The following is a 13,816-nucleotide window of genomic DNA, read 5'->3' on the forward strand; positions in this document are numbered from 1 at the left end:
ATCAAACTTAATTGCTAATTGTACAGGCACTACTTATCCGTGAAAGAACCGATTTTTAAAGTACCTATATGTGTAGGTGTCATCCGAAGGGTGGCACCTAAGTGTAAAAACACCTTCTCGAGTTTTAGTCCTCTGTCATTATATTTAAAAGATATATATATATATATACAATGATGCATTCATATTATTCAAAATATTGTTGCAGAACTATTTACAAGACAATTATGTTTGTGAGAAAAAAGTGCTATAACAATTTTACAGTGACAAAGAAAATCACCACAAAAGGAAAAACCATTTCCAAATATAGTTAAAAGACTGCCCTGCTCAGAAACCTGGACAGCCAGCTCTAAGTTAAGAGACGGGACTATAGCCTTACCTAAAAAAGGTATTTGCTTACAAGAAAAATGTGTATGTACATATTACAAAAGTTATGTAGTGTGTCATATTGGAAAAATCTATTATGGGAACTTCAGTTTGCTGAAAAGATATATAGTCTGTGCAGAATATATACAAAGAATTTGATGCACTTACAAAAAATTGTGCATGTCCTCTGTCGCATTTAAACCATTGGGTTGTTTGCTGTCGAGTTTGATGATGTACTGCGTTTCTAAACGGCGTAATAGTTTTTCACGATCACCACCCCGTCTCAACGGAGCAACAGCATCAATGACGAAATATTTAAGGCATGACAGATCCCTGTTGTGCCTGCTGTTGAAGTGGCGTGCTACCGGATATGCCGCATCGTGATTAACTATAGCACGAAGGTGCTGCAATATTCGAAGATGCACCTGTGCTCCAGTGCTGCCTACATAGCGCAGGCCGCAGGTGCAAGTAAGGACGTACACCGCAAACTCCGTACGACAATTGTAATTGCCGTGAATTAATGAATCAGAATCAGAAAACGGAGTGCGGTAATGGGTGGTATTCTGGCCGAACTTGCACGCTCGACATGAGGCGCATTTGTGAAAGCCTTTACCTCCAAACCAGTTGGTGATCTTCGGCAATTCAGGGCTAGATTGTGCTAACTTGCTGCGCATACTGTATGCTCGCCTGAATGTGACCACCGGTTTGTCTGGGGTCCTGTCGCGTAAGACTCCATCTGTTTTTACAATTGCCCAATGCTTGTTAATTATGGATTTTATCTTGCGATGCTGTCTGCTGTACGTGGTTACCAATCTAGTAACATTAGGTGCGCTGTTGTCTTCAGGGGGTTTAGGTACGAACAAAGAGTCCCTAGATCTTTGTTTGCTCTTTTGCAATGCTGTGGCTAAACAGGTTTTGCTGTAGCCCCTGGCCTCTAGTCTCTCAAGCATTGCCGTCGCCCCCTCCTCAAACTTTTCCTGAGTGTTGCATATTCGCTTAAGGCGTAATAGTTCGCCCAGCGGAATGCTCATGATGACATGTCTGGGGTGGCTACTGCTGGCGTGTAAAATACTGTTGCCAGCAGTGGACTTTCTATGTAGGGAAGTGATAATCTTGTTGCCCATGATGTTAATAGAGACATCAAGAAAATCAGCCGAAGTTTCGCTGATATTAGAGGTGAAAAACAAATTAAATTGATTCACATTAAGTGCATTCACAAAATTTGTAGCACTCGCCATGTCCCCTTCCCATACACAAAAAATATCATCGATGAAGCGCATCCAATGTTTGACGCGTTCAAATCCACAAATGCCTGGTAATTCCTGCTCCTCCCACAGCCCCACGTGCAAGCACGCGTAGCTGGGAGAGAAGCAGGAACCCATGGCTACACCACGTATCTGTTTCCAAATGTCTTTTCCAAACAAAAAATAATTGTTCTCCAAACACCATTGTACCAAATTACAAATCATTTTGTTGTGGCTGTAATACATGCATGATTTGCGTCCCAAAAAATGTCTTATACCCTCAATACCTTTCTTGTGTTCGATGCAGGTGTATAAGGACTCAATGTCCAGAGTGATGATGCACCAGTTCTTTTGCCATGCTATGGCCTCTAATTTCAAAAGAAAATCACCTGTATCTTTGATGTAACTGGGTAATGATTGGACATGCTCTTGCAAATAAAAGTCGATGTATCGTGAAATATTCTCGCCCATACTCTTGATGGCAGAAATGATGGGCCTCCCAGGTGTTGGATTCTGCATTTTGTGCACCTTGGGGATTAGATACATATGTGGTATCACTGGATGTTCAATTAATAAAAATGCACATTCCACAGAGGAAATCAAAGTTTCTCTTTTGTAGGACAAAAGCAATTTCTTGATGCTGTCCTTTGCATGTTTATATTGGATACCATTACTCCGTGTATAACAATCAACATTGTCCAATTGGCGCTTAGCTTCTGTAATATATTGTTCTTTTTGCCACAAAACAATATTACCTCCTTTGTCAGAGGGACTCACAATGATTTTTTGATTTTTGGACAATTTTGCCATTAGGTTGTTATATTCCCTTGTTTGGAAACTGGACATGTCTTTATTGGAATGAATTTGTCTGTTGAGTTTCTTTAAATCCTCAATAATGCAGTCATGATAAATATCCACCGCATCTTTGGGCATAACGGGGACAAAATTTTTTTTGAAAGGACTTTCACCTGCTCCCTTTTGGGGAACATCAATTCCACGTAATTCTGTTTGGGTGTCCGCTACCTCCATCTCCGTGTTCAGTGCCTCATTGGCACTGTTGAGGTTGCATAGCGTGATGAGGGTTCTTGCATCATGGGCTGGAACTAAAAAAGGGCTGGTATTTTCTTCAGCCTTCTTGTGTGGATCATCTGAATTGTCGCTGGATTTGTTTTTGATTGCATGAAATTTACGTAATTTCAACTTTCTGATGTAAAGGTAAACATCAGCCCTGGTGCTGGTGTAGTCAAAAGAGCTTTCAGGACAAAAGTTTAAACCCAATTTCAGAATTTGTTCTTCCGCTGCGGTAAGTGTCACATCCGATAGGTTGACAATTGTACTAGCATCAATCACTAGTTGTTGTTTTTCTTTCTGTACCATTTCTTTTTTGGTGGCTGTGACTCTTTTGGCGCGCTTGCGTCTTGCCCTCCGCCTTGCGTTTTTCCTTTTGCTGCGTTGTGTGACCGCGTCCGCGGGCCTTGAGATTGCAGCTGGGCCTCGACCAAAAAATCCATCTCCTCTCCTAGATCGAGTATGGCATGTGAAGAATTATCCTCCGTCAAACTTGACAAAGACCCACAGGCGCTGGATGAGCTAGCAAGTGAAGCGGTATCTGTGGATACTGTTTCTTGTGTATCCAATGTTGCAGCTGAAACTTGTTGAGTTTGCATTGTTTGGGACTGTGAGCCTAATTTTTGTATTTGCCGCTGCTTTTTTGCTTGGTCGTACTTGCGTGCAAATGTGTAAATTTGACCGGTCTCATAGTCGTTAAGATCTCTTGCAAACTTATTTATTTTGCGCACTTTAATTTTGTCCTCATGTTTGTTTAGTCGCTCACTTATATCTTTACGTCCTTTTGCAATCATTGCCTGTAATTCAGCATCCACGAAAGCATCCAAATCCTTATTGATCTGTGCTATTTCTTCCAGGAGCACAGCACGGTCAATAACTGCATATTTTATTAGGAGCTTTACTATATTCATTGATGCTATCAAGTTCAGTTCCCCCCATTCTCTTAGCATGTTGGGGTTAGGGTCCAAAAAACTTGGTGCCAGCATGATGCGTAAGCCTCTCGGCACTCGCCCCACTTCTTCATACTTGGACAGAGATTTGTGTTCCCACCACTTTGTAATCTCTGCACGAGACTTTTTTTCCAGTAATTTCAACAGTTTTGTAACATCTTGATTGGCTGTAGTAGCGGCGCTAGTTGGTGCTGGCTTACTGCTGCTGCCTAATCCTCGTGGCACTTTCGCAAACAAAGCGGTAGCTGCCGCCTCACGCTCCGTTTCAGAGCTAGCCGCCATGGCTGCGAGCAGAGCAGTCCGATAGTGTGGTGATGGAAGTTAAATGCGCACTGTAGTTTAACTGTGATAAAATAGGGGCCGCTGCTGCGCGCCCTTCGCGTTTTGCACGCCGCCTTTGGACACAAACGCTGCCTCCTCACCTGACGTTGATTAATGAAACGGTGTTCGTCAGCGGGATGACCGGTCAGCAGACTAGCCCCTCTCAGTGAAAAACACTCCGTAAATATCTTTGTCAGGGAATTCTCCGCCGCTTTACTCCTCAAGGAATTCACATCGACGTTTGGTTGTTTGAAGCAAAGAATCACTTGTCGAGGAGGGGGTACCGTCAGCGGAGACAGCCAGCTTCCGCGTAATATTGTAAGAATCCTTCAAACCTCCACATGCAGCAATAACAGCAGCGGCGAGAGAAGAGACAGACCCCACGTAGTCCAGGCAAGATGTTGTTTATTTTAAGTGCCTTCCAAAATGTAACGTTTCGAGTACTAGCGTACTCTTGTTCACACACCACATTTCAAAACTTGGAAAGTTCTTTTATCTGCTTGGTGAAAGCCCGCCCATTGGGCCACACCTCCCACACGTGAATCATATGGTAGTGTCTGATACCAGATAGCAAGAAATTTAAAGGCATAGTGCATCTATTTACAGTGACTATATACAATGGTTGCATCCAAAGAGAACACACATTGCTTTATGCTGCACGCTTGAATAATTATTGCTGGTACTTCAGATTGGTTACTGTTTGCAAATAAATGACAAACATTCTTGTGAATAGTAAAATAACTGCTTAAATGCATTATTGTTGTTGTATAAAACAAAATAACAATATTCATCATATGCATAAATGCATAGCATATCTCCTATTACCGTGACACCCAATCTGAACCATGAATCCAAAGACAAGCATAAAAAATATTGAACAGATGCAAATCATAGTCGTATCAAACTTAATTGCTAATTGTACAGGCACTACTTATCCGTGAAATAACCGATTTTTAAAGTACCTATATGTGTAGGTGTCATCCGAAGGGTGGCACCTAAGTGTAAAAACACATTCTCGAGTTTTAGTCCTCTGTCATTATATTTAAAAGATATATATATATATATATACAATGATGCATTCATATTATTCAAAATATTGTTGCAGAACTATTTACAAGACAATTATGTTTGTGAGAAAAAAGTGCTATAACAATTTTACAGTGACAAAGAAAATCACCACAAAAGGAAAAACCATTTCCAAATATAGTTAAAAGACTGCCCTGCTCAGAAACCTGGACAGCCAGCTCTAAGTTAAGAGACGGGACTATAGCCTTACCTAAAAAAGGTATTTGCTTACAAGAAAAATGTGTATGTACATATTACAAAAGTTATGTAGTGTGTCATATTGGAAAAATCTATTATGGGAACTTCAGTTTGCTGAAAAGATATATAGTTTGTGCAGAATATATACAAAGAATTTGATGCACTTACAAAAAATTGTGCATGTCCTCTGTCGCATTTAAACCATTGGGTTGTTTGCTGTCGAGTTTGATGATGTACTGCGTTTCTAAACGGCGTAATAGTTTTTCACGATCACCACCCCGTCTCAACGGAGCAACAGCATCAATGACGAAATATTTAAGGCATGACAGATCCCTGTTGTGCCTGCTGTTGAAGTGGCGTGCTACCGGATATGCCGCATCGTGATTAACTATAGCACGAAGGTGCTGCAATATTCGAACATGCACCTGTGCGCCAGTGCTGCCTACATAGCGCAGGCCGCAGGTGCAAGTAAGGACGTACACCGCAAACTCCGTACGACAATTGTAATTGCCGTGAATTAATGAATCAGAATCAGAAAACGGAGTGCGGTAATGGGTGGTATTCTGGCCGAACTTGCACGCTCGACAAGTCAGGGTGCCCCTGAGAGGATGCCCACTCGAAAAGTATTCTCCCTGGATTGAGGCGCTGAACATCAATCCGCCTCCTTCTCTTGATCTTGTATAGCGGCTTAACGCGTTTCAAACTGTTCGTTCTTGATCACAAGCCTTGACATACTGGAAACAGCAAACAGACTGTATGACACCTGCTCTTTATTAGAACAACCCGCTCATGTGGGCGTGGTCTTCTGCCCAAGTGGGCGTATGCAACAAAGCATCTTGGTATTTGCAGTCCATACATTTAGTATTACCCCAGTGGGTTTTGCTGATAACCATAGTTTTGTCCATAGAACCCCCAGTGGGTAGATGCCAAGAAGGAGTGCTGGAGAGTGCTCCATAAACAGTCCACAAAACTGGAGCTTTCCGCCCCGTTCAGCGCCTCACAATTCAAGACGCTGCAGGTCCGCATGGCTGGCGGCGGTTCATCCTCACGGCTGGGCCAGCCGCAAAACATTCAAACAAGTCAGGGTGCCCCTGAGAGGATGCCCACTCGAAAAGTATTCTCCCTGGATTGAGGCGCTGAACATCAATCCGCCTCTTTCTCTTGATCTTGTATAGCGGCTTAACGCGTTTCAAACTGTTCGTTCTTGATCACAAGCCTTGACATACTGGAAACAGCAAACAGACTGTACGACACCTGCTCTTTATTAGAACAACCCGCTCATGTGGGCGTGGTCTTCTGCCCGAGTGGGCGTATGCAACAACGCATCTTGGTATTTGCAGTCCATACATTTAGTATTACCCCAGTGGGTTTTGCTGATAACCATAGTTTTGTCCATAGAACCCCCAGTGGGTAGATGCCAAGAAGGAGTGCTGGAGAGTGCTCCATAAACAGTCCACAAAACTGGAGCTTTCCGTCCCGTTCAGCGCCTCACAATTCAAGACGCTGCAGGTCCGCATGGCTGGCGGCGGTTCATCCTCGCGGCTGGGCCAGCCGCAAAACATTCAAACAAGTCAGGGTGCCCCTGAGAGGATGCCCACTCGAAAAGTATTCTCCCTGGATTGAGGCGCTGAACATCAATTCGCCTCCTTTATATATATATGAGAAAATACGTATTACAAGGCAATAAACCTTCATTACAACAAATACTTTTATATATTGTATATGTTTTTGCACATCGGAATGTAATTCCAAAATGGACACATTCAGAATCTATTCTTTCAAAATCCAGGCGAAATTCACAAAAAAATAATGATTTCCCACTGGAATGTTTGACCTCATGCATTTATCATACTGAGAAATGTTCATAATGCATGAAACAATGTTCTTTCTTTGTAGTTCCCCTGCATTTTCTTATTCCTTTAAACCATACAAATAATTTTTAAATGTCAGGGTGTTGCCAGTGCCTTCATGACCATACTGATGTAATTAAAATTCAAATTCTAAATGCTTTTAATGCCAAAAAGTGCATACATAGTATACAATTTACCCTCACCCTCTGTTTGTAAATTTTGAGGTTTATAATTTTATTAAAAGACCGGAGGCTCCTAATATACCTTCTCTCCGTGTTTCTGTTATTTATGTTACTGTTAAAGAATGTATTTTTTTGAATGCTTGTAATAACTTTTTATTAATCTTTACCCTAGGTCGCTCCCTCTTCTTTTCCCAACGTTCTGCTGTTGAATGCTCGTATTTTTTTAGATTTGCTTTCCTCAGGTGGTTTCAGGCGGCGCCTGTGTGTGTCGGTTCACATCTCTTGAAATGCATCTGTTATTTTATCTCAGGCCACAACACGATGCTTCTCTGTTTTCACTCTGAGTGGGCCTTCTCTTTCTGAGGAGGACGGCCGATGGTCTTAAAACACTCCTCGTTTATCCTTCTGGAGGTAGACCACGCCTGCCGGCCCGCCTCTGGCCTTGACTGCTACTGCCTCAGAGTGTACTGCAATGCTCTACCATTTTTTCTCCATTCCAGTGAGCGATCACTTCTGGTAGGTCACATCTGAAGACTAAAGTCTGGACTTGACTTCCACTCAATTGTTGTTCAGTAAGGATTAGAGCCTGCTATTGACATTGTATTTTAACTCATTAAAAAATAGTTTTAAGCTCTCAAAATTAATTTCTGACTTTACATCTATTTTAATTGTTGCCCTCAATTCTTGCCATTTTTGCACACAATGTGGATTTATAATGAGGAGGAGGAAGCTCAAGTTTATAAAAATAATCTGAATAACTTTATCAAGGATTCAGTTGAACAGGCTGTCTCTAATTCTATTAATATTATTTCAAAATCTTTTAAAGCATCTATGCACAAAGTGAATGCACGTGAGTCTTCCTTTAAAGATAGCATAACCGCAAAAAAGTGTAAAAAGGTAGCTAATATTGAAAATATTAATCCTTCTAACTCTCCAAATCCTGATCCTCCTCATGAGGTTGACAAACCGTCCAATATTCCATTACCTATAAATGATTTCCAGTTATGTGACTCAGATGCTGAAATGACTTAGACAATGGTGATGACAAGGATGATCCAGACATAATAATATGGTCAGGGCCTCCAAGAGGCATAAAGTTTACCAAAATGAACTGGGAGATTCGTCTTGATTTTCAAGCTCAACCAGTTTTTGACCCAGCTTTAATTCAGTTCCCAAATTCTACAGAGTGCTCTCCTCATGAACATGTCGTTGGATATGTGTCAGATAAATTAAGATAGCCTCTGTTTTTGTTACCGTAACAGGCTGCATTTATGTCCATTGTTGCCTCATAATATAACCGCTACCCCTGCTATTGACGCAAAGATTACTAACTTGGCAAGGACCCCTAGAACGGGGTTAATAGAGCATGGACTAACTGTCAAGATAGACTTTTGTACCTTAGAGAAGAAGCAAAAATTGAGGGCACACGAGTTGATCCACAAATTTTATCCAATTGGGTCAGAGAGCTATTTGTCTTGTGGGCAATGCCAACTCAGCGATATCTCAAGAATGACACAAAAATGTACTCCTTAAAATGTATTCCAAACTGGTAAATTTGGCAACTAAAGAGGTGAGGAAAGATGCAGATGGTCTTCCTTTTCAGTGAAAACTTCATTAATTATGTCAGCAAATGAGTGATCACCTTTGCCTCTATTAATAAGGCACAGCTTTTTTTCTGAAACATATTTGGAACCAAGGTTTTTGCCAGGGGCGTCAAAGGTAGGAGCTGCTTTGCCGGCTGCTATACCTGAAGAGGTGGCTACAACCAAATATGAGGCTCTTTCGGATTCCAACAAGAATTGAAGCTGAAATTATATTCTCAGAGATCCAGAGGGTTTAGACACTGCAGTTACAGAAATATAGGAGCTCAAAATATATGTAAGTCCTTCCCTTTCAGTCCTTCTTATAGTAGGAGGTTGTTTAGAGTTGTTTCTAAATGTATGGCAAATGATAACTTTGGATCCGTGGATTATAGAAACGATTCAGAGACATTGCATTGATCTTTATTCTCCTTCAATTAATTTCCCTCTTTTCTTGCCCAATGAACAGAAGATATTAGTAACTCAAGAAGTACATTCTCTCCTTTAAAAACAAGCCAAAGAGAAAACTGTGTATGATCCATCTGGTATTATTTTCAGTATATTTTCAACAACCATGTAGTTTATCATCATTTGAAAATGGAGACTTTGCTTCATCTCAGGGGTTCACTACAAGAAAGAGATTAAATGGTGCATTTGGATTAGCAGGATGCATATCTAGTAATTCCAATCCACCAGTCATTCAGGGAATATTTTCAGTTGTAGTGAAAGGGCATCTTTTAAATGTTTTTAATTTTCAAAATGTTATCAATCGATCTTACTTCAGTGCCTTGGTGTTTTCAACAAGGTAATGAAACCTGAGTTACTCACAGGGGAGTGCAAGGGGTCACACTAATCACTTATTTAGACAAATTCCTCCTTTTAGCGCAGAATAAAGACTTTCTGTCACCTCAACCAACACATTTCCTCAATCTTTTACAGAATCTATGTTTTCTTTTAAACAAATAAAATCTGCACTACAGCCTTTCTGACAAATGCAGTTTTTAGGTTTTTGAATTGAATTTCAAAAGGCAAGTTCCTCAGCTACTAGAAGAGGTCTCTCTTATAAAGGAGATTTCCCATGTTCCCATGTTCACTCGCCTTCCCATACCTACCAAATGTTGCCACGTGTACTAGGCTTACTAACGTAAAAACTGGGTAAAAAGAGTGGAACAGAGGGCAGAAAGGCACAAAAAACGAGGGAAAAATGAGTGGCACAGAGGGCCGAAAGGTACAAAAAATGAGAGGAACAGAGGGCAGGAAGGCACAAAAAACGAGTGGAACAGAAGGCAGAAGGGCACAAAAACGAGGGAAAAACAAGTGGAACAGAGGGCAGAAAGGCACAAAAAACGAGGGAAAAACGAGCGGCACAGAGGGCAGAAAGGCACAAAAAACGAGGGAAAAATGAGTGGCACAGAGGGCCGAAAGGTACAAAAAATGAGTGGAACAGAGGGCAGGAAGGCACAAAAAACGAGTGGAACAGAAGGCAGAAGGGCACAAAAACTAGGGAAAAACAAGTGGAACAGAGGGCAGAAAGGCACAAAAAACGAGGGAAAAACGAGTAGAACAGAGGACGGAAAGGCACAAAAAACAAGTGGAACAGAGGGCAGAAAGGTACAAAAACGAGGGAAAAACGAGTGGAACAGAGGGCAGAAATGCACAGAAAACGAGTGGAACATAGGGCAGAAAGGCACAAAAAACTAGAGAAAAACGAGTGGAACAGAAGGCAAAAGCGCACAAAAACGAGGGAAAAACGAGTGGCACAGAGGCAAAATACAGAATACAGAAATATAGGGGCAGCTAAGAACAGAAGGCAGAACGGGCAGAGAGGCACAGGGGCAGCGAGGGGAACAGAGGGAAGGAAAAGGGGCACGGGCCACTTACAGGCAGCAGGGGAAGACAGACAACAGCAGTCACAGACACAACAATGAAAATACAGGCAATACAATAAAAGCAATAAAGGCATACGTGTATAGGTTACCGTTACTTGGCAGGCAGGTAAAAATAGATGCAGCCAGGATCAGCAGTAGGATTTTCATGCTGCTGTCTGATTGCTCACTTTCCACAAGCCCTTGGGTGAATTATGTCTGCTGTCAAGCTTTCATATTAAGACATATCAAGCTCTTATTCGGTGTAGCCTTTGCAGTTTGTTGTTGGCAAGGGACGGGGCAGTGGACATCCTAACAGGAGAGGGTCATGTCAGGTGCCACGCGAGGCCTCTCTGAAATATGCCTTAACTGCACTGCTCACCCTTTGGTGGTAAAATGTTGTCTGCTGTCTGTGACTAAAGATTATGTCTAACAGGGGTTTATGGTAATTGGCATAGCATTGTTCCATGATCTCGCTGAAGGAATAGGCCTCCTGTGCAGATACCTTCCTGCCATCTCTTGCACTTACTTGATCAACTCCTAATATAGACCTTGAATTTACTCTGTACACTGGACTCATCGCTCTGTGCCCTATCTTGTTAGAATTTTCACAATATTCATTGCTCCTTGGGGCATGTCTTTATTATAAAATGCTTCATAATTGTATATTATATTAGACCTTCCTAAACTGTGAATAGGTAAAAATGCTGATAATTCACAATTATTCAACATGTTGCTATGAGGAAGGGTCACTACTCCAAGGCTCTGGAAGGAGAATGTAGAGGTGCTGCTATGGCTGAGAGCAGGAGACGTGTAGCACTAAATAATACACTTTTGTATGCATACATGTCCATGTCAATAGACCCAATTCAGCCTGTCTCCCTCTTGAAATTGCCTCTGCTTCAAAAGGCATTTTTAAAAAGAAATTTAAATTGTACAAATTGCTTGGGGGTCCCCGGCTTCCAGTAGTGATTCAGTGGGTGACCTCAGGGGTCAAAAGTTTGGGAACCCCTGACCTAGACACTTCAAAACAGAGGAATGGGCCTAAACAGGAGGGACTCAGGTGCATTCTCCCAAAGGTCTAGACGTGGCTCTGCAAAGAATTGTGTTTAATATTTCACTGTGATAGACCTGAACTGTTGTGCGTAATAAATATTTATTTATCCATAAAACTCCCTATTGGGCTGTACCCAATTTATAGGGAGCTGGAGGGCACATTGAGTGTGTATTTACCTCTACACTGTCACTCTGCCTCCCCCTCGAAATCCGTGAACTGCTCGACCCTTGCTACCACTGAGAGTCAAGTGCTTAAGGGGTAGTACTAGGCCTAATTGCCCAGAGCTCATAATAGGCTTGTCCCCAGGCAGCAGGAGTAAAAGTCACGAACCACCACAGCGGGCCCGGTAACCCCTTCCTGCTCTATAGTCCTCTGAAAAAAAAGTAAAGTCCACATTTGTAAAGCGCACAATCACCCGTAAGGGTCTCTAGGCGCTGGGGGCCGTCGGGAAGATTAAGCGAGCTATTGCCCAGAGTCACATGGTGCTGGGCTAACCTGCCGCCGGAGCCGGGGATCGAACCGTGGTCCTCAGATTCCAGCGTCAGTCGCCCTGGCCGCGGCGCCACACCTCTCCCTTCTGTAATACATCGATCGGATTCATTGAATAAAAATATATTGAAATTCCAAAGGAATTAGTTGCACTCCTGAAAAGATGAATGCATATTTAATTCTGACGTGCTCTGGTGACATTATATAGTCCCTTCCTAAAAAATATAGCTTTCTCTTCTAAGTTGGTGTCTGGTGGCTTAGTGGACTAATGCATCCACTGTAGGAGCCTGTGTTTGACTTCATGGTCACAGCTTCAAATCCCAGAGGGTCCCTCAGCTTTCATCCTTCTGAGGTCGATAAAAAAGAGAGCCATTGATTTTGGTACCAATTAACATCTGTTGTTCAGCCTCAAAATGCTCATCTGGGTGAACATGCGCTTTACAATTACACGTCATGTGTCTTCATCGCAGCGTCTTCAGGAGGAACATTTTATGAATGACACTTGAGGCAAGGGCCACACATGTACAGCAGATTGATAAAGGAGCGCTCGTGCTGCTCACATTACTGCCACTCTGGGGCATCATCCATCATTACAGACCTGTAATCTGAGCCGGGAGTGAATGTAATGCAACGAGGCGGGTTAGATATGCGATTTAAAATGAATAACTGTGTTCTAGTGATATCGCCTTCCTCAACCTCTGCTTTCTCGTCTGAATTATGTTTTTTTCTTCCCTCATTTCTCTGCTAATATTATTGATTTAGGTATATTAGATAAGATCCATAAAACTCCTGAGAGGGTGGAAGGCGATTCATCCGCCAAGACCGCAGGATGGGTCATTACAGGGCAGCCTCCTGGTCCCTGGAGCCCGACAGAGGGCAAAGCAGAGGGTCTCAGAACACAAGGGAATCATCTCAAACAGATGCCTTTTATTTAATGGTCAGGAAAGCCAATATGTATACAGTCAGCTTTATATAGATAACACATTGCAAAACAGCACCAAATTAAGAGGCATATAATCACTCCCCTGCTGATTGTCATTTCATCCAAGGTCGAAAAGGTCCTTGTAAGGGGCTCTGAAGGTTAAGCAATTTCAAAGCAGTTATCCCAGAGTCCGACGGATCAATAAACTAATATTTGCACAGACTCGCGGTGTGCATATCTTTTACAAATCTGCTACTGTGCAGTTCCCTTAATAAAACAGAATTGAGCAATTGCGCGTGCTTACTGCAGAGTGGAACCCCTCTTCCACAAACCAGAGATAGTGCTTCACTCAAAGACACCCGTAATGTGGCAAGAGAAAGACACCCGTAATGTGTCAAGCGGCCGTCGGTCGTATTTGTCCCACGTCTGTCCAAGTAGCAATGTGATTTGAACACACGTCAGATTGTAACGTTTGTATCTCAGGATATCGACTACAAAAAGAATGCACGCAAAAACATCCGTGCTAAAATAATCACAACTCTTTCAAGGGCAAGTGTACAAATCCGTCAACAGAATTCTTGTAATTTAACATATAGTGAAAACAAAAAGTTTAAATACCAAATTGTAAAAACAAAAATACAGTATCGTTTAAAGGAAAGTGG

This window comes from Lissotriton helveticus, chromosome 8, assembly GCF_964261635.1.
Source record: "Lissotriton helveticus chromosome 8, aLisHel1.1, whole genome shotgun sequence".
NCBI classification, from domain to species: Eukaryota; Metazoa; Chordata; class Amphibia; order Caudata; family Salamandridae; genus Lissotriton; species Lissotriton helveticus.